Genomic DNA, 9,021 nt, shown 5'->3' on the forward strand with positions numbered 1-9,021 from the left:
GTTAGTGCCTTCACCTGACAAAAGTATCCAAACCACAGAGAAACAAGTGCTTCATTTTCTGATCACTAGTTTATAACATTTCAAGGGGGGGTGAGCCACAGGCTCCCCTTACTCTGGTATTTTATGTCACAGGCCCAACATTTCACTGTGCAACCTCATATTAAGCACAATAATTTGAGTCTGACTACAATGTGCCTTCACATGACCCAAATTTTAAAAGTATCTAATACCTGATAAAACATATCTCAGATAATTAAGCAGCAAAGACATTTTTTTCTGCATTAGTAGTGCCTTTTCTGTTAGCACTCATACTACTTCACTCTCAGTTTCTTTCTGAAGATGCCTTTAGGTTTGAGTTCCTTCCCTGTATGTCTAAACATGCCCCAGCACTAGGGTGGCTGGTGACAGAGGAGTAATTTGGGCTTCCCAATAATGAGCTAAACATCTAAGGCATAAAACACACTTGATATATCACTGAATGCTCTATATTAACTGCACTGAGGTGCATTTGTCTTACACAATCCATGCTATAACCTTCCCTCAAAATATTGGGTCATAATAATTACTTCCACGAACAAAAGTGAGTAGGTCCCGATCCGTTGAAAATGTCCTTTAAAGTCTAATTTTCATACCTAAAGACTTCATAAAGCACTTACCCTGTTTGTTCCCCCTTCTAAAAGGGCTCACAGTTGTTGTGAACACCTGCCTCATCACCTGCTCCCCTGACCAACATCTGAGCACCGTATTAGTCTTTGTAGCTCTGCCTGTATTGAGCTCTGTTTTGCAGTAAAGCTTTACCATTCAATCTCTGTTCAATCCCAACTGATGGTGCAGAGATCAAGTAGCACAAAGATCTTCTGTCTGGGGAAAGAGAAAAGAAAAAAAGAACAACAAACAACAAAATACAATATTTGTTAGCAGCAGATTTTCAAAGACTTGCAGGAAACGCTGGCATCTGGTCTTCAGCAAGGCCTCTACCAAGATGATGATCCATCAAGGAAATACTGAACTTGCCAAGCAGGGAAAACTATACTCTAACAGGCGCAACGCTGAGGCAGATTTGTCTCCTGTCCTCTTCTACTACAGAGATAATGGATTCTTCAAAACCTCCAGCTCCTAGCAGCTGCACAGCAAGACATCACTTCAAGGTCATCAGTTGAACACAGTACTGAACTCATGTGTCATACCTCTGAGAAGAGAGCTAAGGTTGAGCATAAGGATTGCTTATTTGCACTTAGCCGTGGGTTTTGGTGTCAGTCCAGATTCAGCACTAAAAGCTGAATCTCAGAGAAAAAAAATCACTTCTCCTTAATCTTTCAAGAAGCCTTTGTATGAAGGGACAATAGAAGGGAAAGAAAAAAGGAAAAGCTACTATAAACATCTGAAATGTTCAAAAGTAAAAGAAAGTAGTAGTTTCTCTGTATTATGGACACTACATATTTATACATGCAAACTTCCTTGACTTTTCTAAGGAGCCAACACTTTGTTTCAGTCTGATTTTGTAATGCCCATAAACATACCAGAGATGAAAGGTACCTGTCTGAATTTGGGTAAAAATAGATAGGATTTTGAAAAGCAGTAAGAAATGCCTGGGAAAAGTGACCTACATATGGTCTTAATCATGCCGATGGATAACCCCCACATTACCCTTTAAAAGGTCATCTGATAAACATCAACACTGGGCTTTTCTCACAAACCAAACACCTAAAATTGCTTCAGGCTACTGTAATACAGCATGGGAAGTTAAATTAGAAGCATATATTTGGTAATAGCACCTCTGAGAGGGAGTCTTCTAAAGCTTGTGCCCCCATTAAAGGATTAGAAGACCAGCATACACATCAGCAGCTACACTCCATCCAAAAAGAAACTGAACAGGAGACAAGAATCAGCATTTTGTTCTGATTAGCTGCTTTGATTGATGTAAATTTCTTAATTACCTTTGGGTTTCTGGTTCATTATTGCAAGCCTACCATTGGGATTGCTGTCAAGAATACCACTAGGAAGAGCAGCACTTTTGGGCTTTTTCCTCTCTCTCATGGGTCTGGCAGTGATCTTTCCAGAATACATGTTTATGAGGCACAAAAAAGAAAGCAGCCTCCAGAAAGCTGGTAGGCTAGGGTGCAATTGTTTTCAGGAGTACCCAGAATACGAGTTACAGACTTGGAGATAAAACCATTCAAGAATAAGAATGAGATCATTAAATCATTCTGGAAATGTGGTGAGTTTGTGTGAAACAATGGAAAAAATGTTAAAAGGGAAGCAGGGATAAGCAGAGTAAGTACATTCAAAAGGATTCTTTTTTTATTTTGTGGGGTTTTTGGGGGGAGTTTTGTTTGTTTGCTTTTGTTTTGTTTTGTTTTGTTTAGGTGTCTTCCTTTCTGGAAAGAATTCAATCCAATTTTCCTGAGTGCTAACACTTTGAGGTTATCTGCCCCAAAGGCAGGCAAGAAATGTGTCTGATTCCCAAGAAAAAAGGTTGAAGGCAAAGGGCACATCCTCAGGATTTAAGACTGGCTAAGAAATTGGAGGGCTTAAGGTGAAAGAAAAACTAATAAGGTTAGGACGTTTTTCTAACTGGGGAGGAAACCTCTAGCCAAGTGGGTTTATACTTTTGGTGGTTTTTTTTCTTGCACCTGATTCAAAGTGGGCCAAGTTCAGTGAATCTCTCTACTCATCTAAACAGAGATCTGACTTATGTTAGCACTTGTAGGCTTTAAGAAAGGCTAGATGGAAATTTGCTCCAAATTTGATAGCCTCTTGCTGCTGGTCAGAAAATTCCCCACATACATTTTTTCATGACTTTCCTAGTTATTTCATCCTCACTTCGTCTTTTCAGCTCACACATCAAGAAACATGATTTCCTCAGGGCTGGCTCTGTAGGTCTTGCCCAAGAACAGAAGATCAGGCTGTGCTCCTTCTCCTTTGGTTTTTATTCCTGTCACAGAGGATTTGTGGGGGGATACAGGCTTAATTTCCAAGTCAGTTCAAGGTAAACAGGGCATGACAAAAATGGCCTTGCTCTTCCACAGACTCAGTGGCTCTGAGCTCCTAAATTATCTGTCTCTAAAGTCCTCAGTAATCCTCCTGGGTTTTCTCTCCTGGGCTCATGAGAGGGCTAGGGTACTTCATTTAAATTTGCTTTCCCTGCTCCCACTGAAGAGGAAACATTTCTAAACCCATTTTGTCCAGTGTCTGTATTTAACAGTTCCTGCCTCAACAGACTCCTATCTTAAGAGCATACAAGCAGAAGCAGGCTGCTGCAGCAGGAATCCAGAAGCTGGAGCTGTCAAACCAAGTCTTATTAGATACCAAATGGGCTAATAAAAGAATGGGTGTTTGTTTGTATTTCTGGCAGAGATGGTTGCTGAAAAGCCTAGAGAGAAGGATCCTGAGACACCTCAACTCCTAAATTCCGATGAATGTATTTCTAGGTGATCAATCTCTATGTCTTTGTGACTGAACTAACTTCCCACTTCAGAATTTTGACAGCTGGACAAAGCAGGGCTTCAGCCGTGCCTTGCTTTAAGTAAGTGTGGAGAGATGCTTTCAGTCTGACCTTGCCAAATCAGTCCCTGGCTTGGGGCGTTTGCTGAGATCCAGGAAAGATTTTCCCACTGAACTGCAAGTTGGAAAACTAATTCTATCCACAGTGATTTGATGGAGTACTGAAGTGACAAGTGTTCTGGGAGATATGAATCTATCTGATGATCTGCAGAGCCTCTCATAAAGCAGAAGAATATACTTATACATGTTGACTTGGTGGTGGTGAAGATAGTTAAAAGCCGATTATGAAGTATAATTTTCAGAGGCAGAAGGAATATTTTTAACCACACCGTGGCTGTGTGCATGATTATGTTAAAGAGATAAGATTTGGCAAGAGCAAATGTGGGCTTTGTTTGGCTTTTTGTTCTTACATTCACATATTTTGTTAAAGTACATCAGATAGAGATGTAAAAGCATACATACAGATGTAACAGGGAGCAGCAGAGTAGCACAGAAGTAATTATGCAAAAACATAAGCACAGATGTCAAAAGCAAATCTTCTGCATTTAAACACTTTCATGCATTTTCCCCCCTCTATTTGTTTATTTTGTTGTTAAAACAATTAAAAGCCAATTAAAATCAATAGCAAAACTGGCATTCAGCATTTTACCCTGGATCTCCACACCATATAGCAAGTTTCCCTCCCTTGCTTGCTGCCCTGCTCTCTGTTTCTTCCCTCTGGTCAGTCATTGCTGTGCCACATGATTATTGTGTCACTAGCCTTTCTAAGAGCACTTTTGAGAACAAGGGCTGTTTTATTTCATGTATTACTGAGGATTTTGATTGCCTTCATCAGCATTGTCCTGAGAACATATGTTGCAAGAATATACCACACATTAATGATAAACACACTAGCAGATATTTCTTAGAGACAATTCTAAGCTTTTAAACAAGTTGTTGAGAAACTTTGTGCTGCTTTTAAATATTGACTCTTCTATACTTTCTCTCATAATAATAATAAAATAAGAAATTGTTTTTACTAATGATATTTATAAGTGTCTGCCAAGTATACCAACTTCTACCAGAGCTGGAAAGATGCCACATAGTCATCTACTTGTGTCATCATACATCATATTAATTTCTTCCTCCTCTTCTTCATTTAGGATAGCATTGCTCTGAGGGAAACACTCAACTAACACTGGCTGAGAAAACAATTGCTGTTCTTTTGGCCAATTGATCAAGGACTGGAAAAGGGACTTAATTTGCTGACAAGTGTAAGCTAGGAAAATAACAGCATAGGTATCCTATTGGCTGCTTACAGGCTTCAACCTGTGATCTTTCTCCACAGTAGTAAGAAAAGTGTAGATGACAGAAAAGGCTTGTTCTTGAAGTCTGTTTTCAGCTGGCAATAGCTATCATTTGGGACCAGGGCAAGTATAAGTCAGGACTGTGCAGTGGGCAAGCAGCCATACACCTTACCTTATCCTTGTACCACCCTGTACCACTCCGGTTCCACACTTCTCTACTTACTGGTAATGTTCAGTCAGGTGTGATTGCAAAAACCAGCCTGGAATGAGTAGGAGAAAAATGAGTTGTCAAATAACTGCATTTAGAGAACTTAGCAAAGTGTGTAAGTTATGGTATTGATGTCCTGACAGACTGCTTAGCCAGGAGACTGGGAGTGGAAATGGAAAAAGAAAAGTCTATTGATCAAATAAATTAATTTTCAGATCTCAAATGGCTTTAATAGATTAATAGCTCCTTAAATAGATCAATAGCCCCTTACACTGAATCCAAGTTTGCTCCCCTAGGCAAATCCTCAAGATATAAATACACTGAAATTACACCTGGGGCAGTCAAGTCTTGTTGTTTTACAGAAGGAGAAGCTGTGACCCTCTGATTCAACAACCATAACACGTGTCAAAGGCCAGGAATTCTGCATTATCTCACAGAAGTCAGTTCCCAGACTCCCTACTAGGATATTAAACAACAACATGTTCAAACAAAACAGTGTAAGAGAAAAAGCAAAACTAAGTCTTGTTGGTTGAGCATACCCTTAAAGGTGTTTCTAGCAGCTTCTGTGAGCGGCCCTTTCCAACACAAGCTTCTTTGGCTTCCAGAGAATTGGATATTTCATACTGATGTCAGAAACCTGCTGCCACAAACAGAATTTATTGGCCAGATTTCTATTGAGCTAACAAAACCCAGCAGCCATTACTGGGAATTCCCACTACAGCGGATAACCAAGTGTAATATTCAGTAGCTCGAAAATGCGGGCTCAAAAGATGTGGATTCTGCAGTGAAGTCTGCTATTGACCTCCTGCACAATGTTGGGCAAGTAATTTCATGTCTTGCTGTTACAGTTTCTAGAGCTGCATAATGGAGATGATGATGATACTGTATAATGGAGATGATGATGAGACTGTATAATGGAGATGATGAGACTGTATAATGGAGATGATGATAGTGAGCTCCTTTGTAAAGTGCTTTCAGACCTATTGTGAGAAAAAGGTTGTAAACCCCCCAAGTGCTTCATGTATGGTACATGAAATGTGTCACAAAAGGCATTTAAGATCTTGGTACATTTCAGCTTATGAAACACCAATGAACAGCAAGCTCAATCCTCCTAATTTTCCCTCTAATCAAAACACCAATGAACGGCAAGCTCAATCCTCCTAATTTTCCCTCTAATCTAATAAACTTTCTAAAATGGGTTTTTGAAGTCCTGACAACTGAAAATGGGATTACTAATTGCATCTCACTAATTTCTATCTGGAAAGATTAAACACAGGAGCCAGATGTTTTTTTCTGGCCTTTGACCGACTTTCTCTGTGGTCAGAGAGGTTAATAGAAGGTATTAGTGGGAGTAACTCAGCAATCTCAATTCTGACTGAATCTGATGTGACAAAGTTAGTCCTTCACTCTTTCTGAGCTTGATACTTTTGCTCATTCACTACTTTCAAATATGGTTGATCCCAAATCTGCAGTGCTGTAATTAATTCCTACTGGAGGCACTTTTCCTACCTAATGATTTAAGACTTGGGAGTGGGTATGTCTGGTACATTGTTGGAGTTTCTCATATATTAGGTGGTAGGACTTGTATAAGGGGATTCTCCACAGCCTTGAGTTATTCCAATAAACACACAAACCTCGACTGCTGTCAAGGTTGGGAGTCTGCAAGGCTGGAGAGGGACTGTTTGCAAATTCCTGTAGTTGTAGGACAAAGGGCAATGGTTTGAAATTAGAGAAGAGTACATTAGATTGGATGTCAGAAACAAGTTCTTTACCATAAGAGTGCTGGAACACTGGAACAGGTTGCCCAGGGAAGTACATGAGTTCCCACTCCTGGACACAATCAAGGCACAACAAGGCTCTGAGTAATCTGATCCAGTGGAGGATGTCCCTGCTGACTGCAGGGGGGTTGGACTAGATGACCTTTAGATGCCCCTTCCAACCCAAACCATTCTATGATTCCACAATTCCTGATAGTAAGTCTGATGGAAGTTACAGTGGATTTTCCCCTGACAGTATCTATGATTCTATGATTTATACATAATTTGGCCCTGCAGAGAGTGGTTTTCAGCATGATTTTACATGTGGTTTGGCAATATTGAGTCTGTTTCACAGCTTACTTTTACATGGGGCTTGGCTGCCGTAAGGCTGATTTAGTGTGAGTTTTCAAATGGAGCTTGGTTATGCTTACAGTGGGATCTGCGTGTTGGGGAATGACACTGAAGAGCAACTTAGATAAAGTGAGAAGTCCAAACCAAACTGGCACTGTTCCCTGTGAAACCATAATAAAATACTTAAACACCATTATGTCCCAGCTTTCTCCATCATAATCAGAGAGCTTCTGCCCTGACTCTTGATTTGAAGTTGTATATTTTCTGTTTCAGATGGTGGGGATTTGATATAAATCCTTACCTCAATTTCAGAGGTGGGATCCAAATGGCTTCCAGCCACCTCAGCTGTTCTACCTTTGTATGGGTTTAATGTATAGTCAATAATGTATCACAAAGAGAATGTGAATTATTAAACCTTTTCTTACCCAGCCCAAATCACCAAATATAGCTATCTACAACCAATAATTTCTCCAGGCAGTTTCAGTTGCATACATTTTAAAGTGACAAAACTCACATCAGAAGCACTATTTTTCCAGCTAGACAATAACAATACCACAGAAAACATCATTCCCAACCCACACAAAACACACTGGCACTCTTTAGTGACTAACTTTGAAGCACAAACATAGAAGTGTATTTGCAAAGATTCATGCAAATGTTTTGCATAACATTAGCTCCTTCTGACCCTTGTGTTTACAGATCGACCTGTGCTGCCTGTATGGGTTGTATGATGTTACTCAAGTTAATTACTGTCACAGAAACAAAATCATTCACCAGTTTTTGAGTCTGTTTCTTCTTACCCTAAGAGCTGTACATCCCCAGTTTTCATTGCCTGAATCAAGATTCCCATTACCTGCAATTTTCTTTTTCTATCCCTTAGTGCAAGGTGGAACAAAAACCTTCCAGATTTCCCATCACATAATTCCCAGTACTGTTCTAAATTTGATATTCCTTCCTTTACATGTACACAGGTTTTATATCAATTGCTTCATAGCTTGTCTTTACTGTTCCCTGTCAGCTCTTGAAGGAGGGAAGATAGGACTGGGAAGGAAGGTAAAGGGGAAATTGCAGTTAAAGTGAACTCTGTTCTAAGAGTCCACCTAAAGAGACAGATATAATTTCCAGATGTTGTTGTAGGATTTAGCAACTTAACAGGCCATTAGGTGTCACTTAAAACTTTTAACCACATACCAGAGGATGAGCTGCACAAAAAGACCAACAAGAGGAATTTGGTAATAAAGTACAGTAAATGTTACTCAATGTGCAAGTTGTCTAGAAGTAAAGATGCTCAGCAGATTAATTAGAAAGGCCAGAACAAATCCTTTCACCTTTGCTTGGTTCTTGAAGCAAAAATCCCAGTGAGTCACCACTAGAAACAAATGTTTTATCTGTGAATATGAAAGGACACTCTACCCCTTGATACTTTGATATAAAAAGAGCATTTTCATATTAGCAGGTTTTTGTTGCTCATTTGTATAGGCTTTTAGTAATTTCAACTCTTTGGTAAAAGTGTGCTGCATCCAATTACACTGCTGTGACCTGGATGGGAGCTGCTGCTTTCAAAGACGTTGCATGGCTGTGGAGCCTTCTGGATGACATTGTATCTTACCTTTTGTGTTTTCACTCAGCACTGCAAGCTTGCCAGTACCTCCCTTTCCCGAGTTCAGAGCTGGAAATTGGAGGACAGATGCTAAAAGGAAAAGAAAAAAGGTTTTTCTGTTTGGTTTGTGTGCTTTGTTTCTTTCTTTGGTTTGGTTTTAGTTTGTTTGGGCCTTTTTGTTGGTTTGTTTGTTTGTTTTGGTTTTGGTTGGGGATTTTTGTTTGTTCTGTTGTGTTGTTTTGTTGTGTTTTTTTTTAACCCCACAGTTCAATTCTGAATTCCATGAAATAAAACTATAAAATAACATTTTTGATG

General features: G+C 39.6%; 1 long non-coding RNA gene across 1 annotated transcript; it reads right to left on the minus strand.

Annotated features, from left to right (window-relative positions):
- Positions 1–662: 662 nt before the first annotated feature.
- On the minus strand, positions 663–8,771 carry LOC137448648 (uncharacterized). Its single transcript, XR_010989172.1, has 3 exons — positions 8,716–8,771; positions 4,963–5,050; positions 663–861 (listed from the first exon to the last, which is right to left on the minus strand). It is a non-coding gene; the product is annotated as an uncharacterized lncRNA (long non-coding RNA).
- Positions 8,772–9,021: the final 250 nt, after the last annotated feature.

The sequence above is a fragment of the Melanerpes formicivorus genome, unplaced genomic scaffold, assembly GCF_026170545.1.
Source record: "Melanerpes formicivorus ecotype bairdi unplaced genomic scaffold, bMelFor1.0.p_v2 SCAF_25, whole genome shotgun sequence".
Classification (NCBI taxonomy): domain Eukaryota; kingdom Metazoa; phylum Chordata; class Aves; order Piciformes; family Picidae; genus Melanerpes; species Melanerpes formicivorus.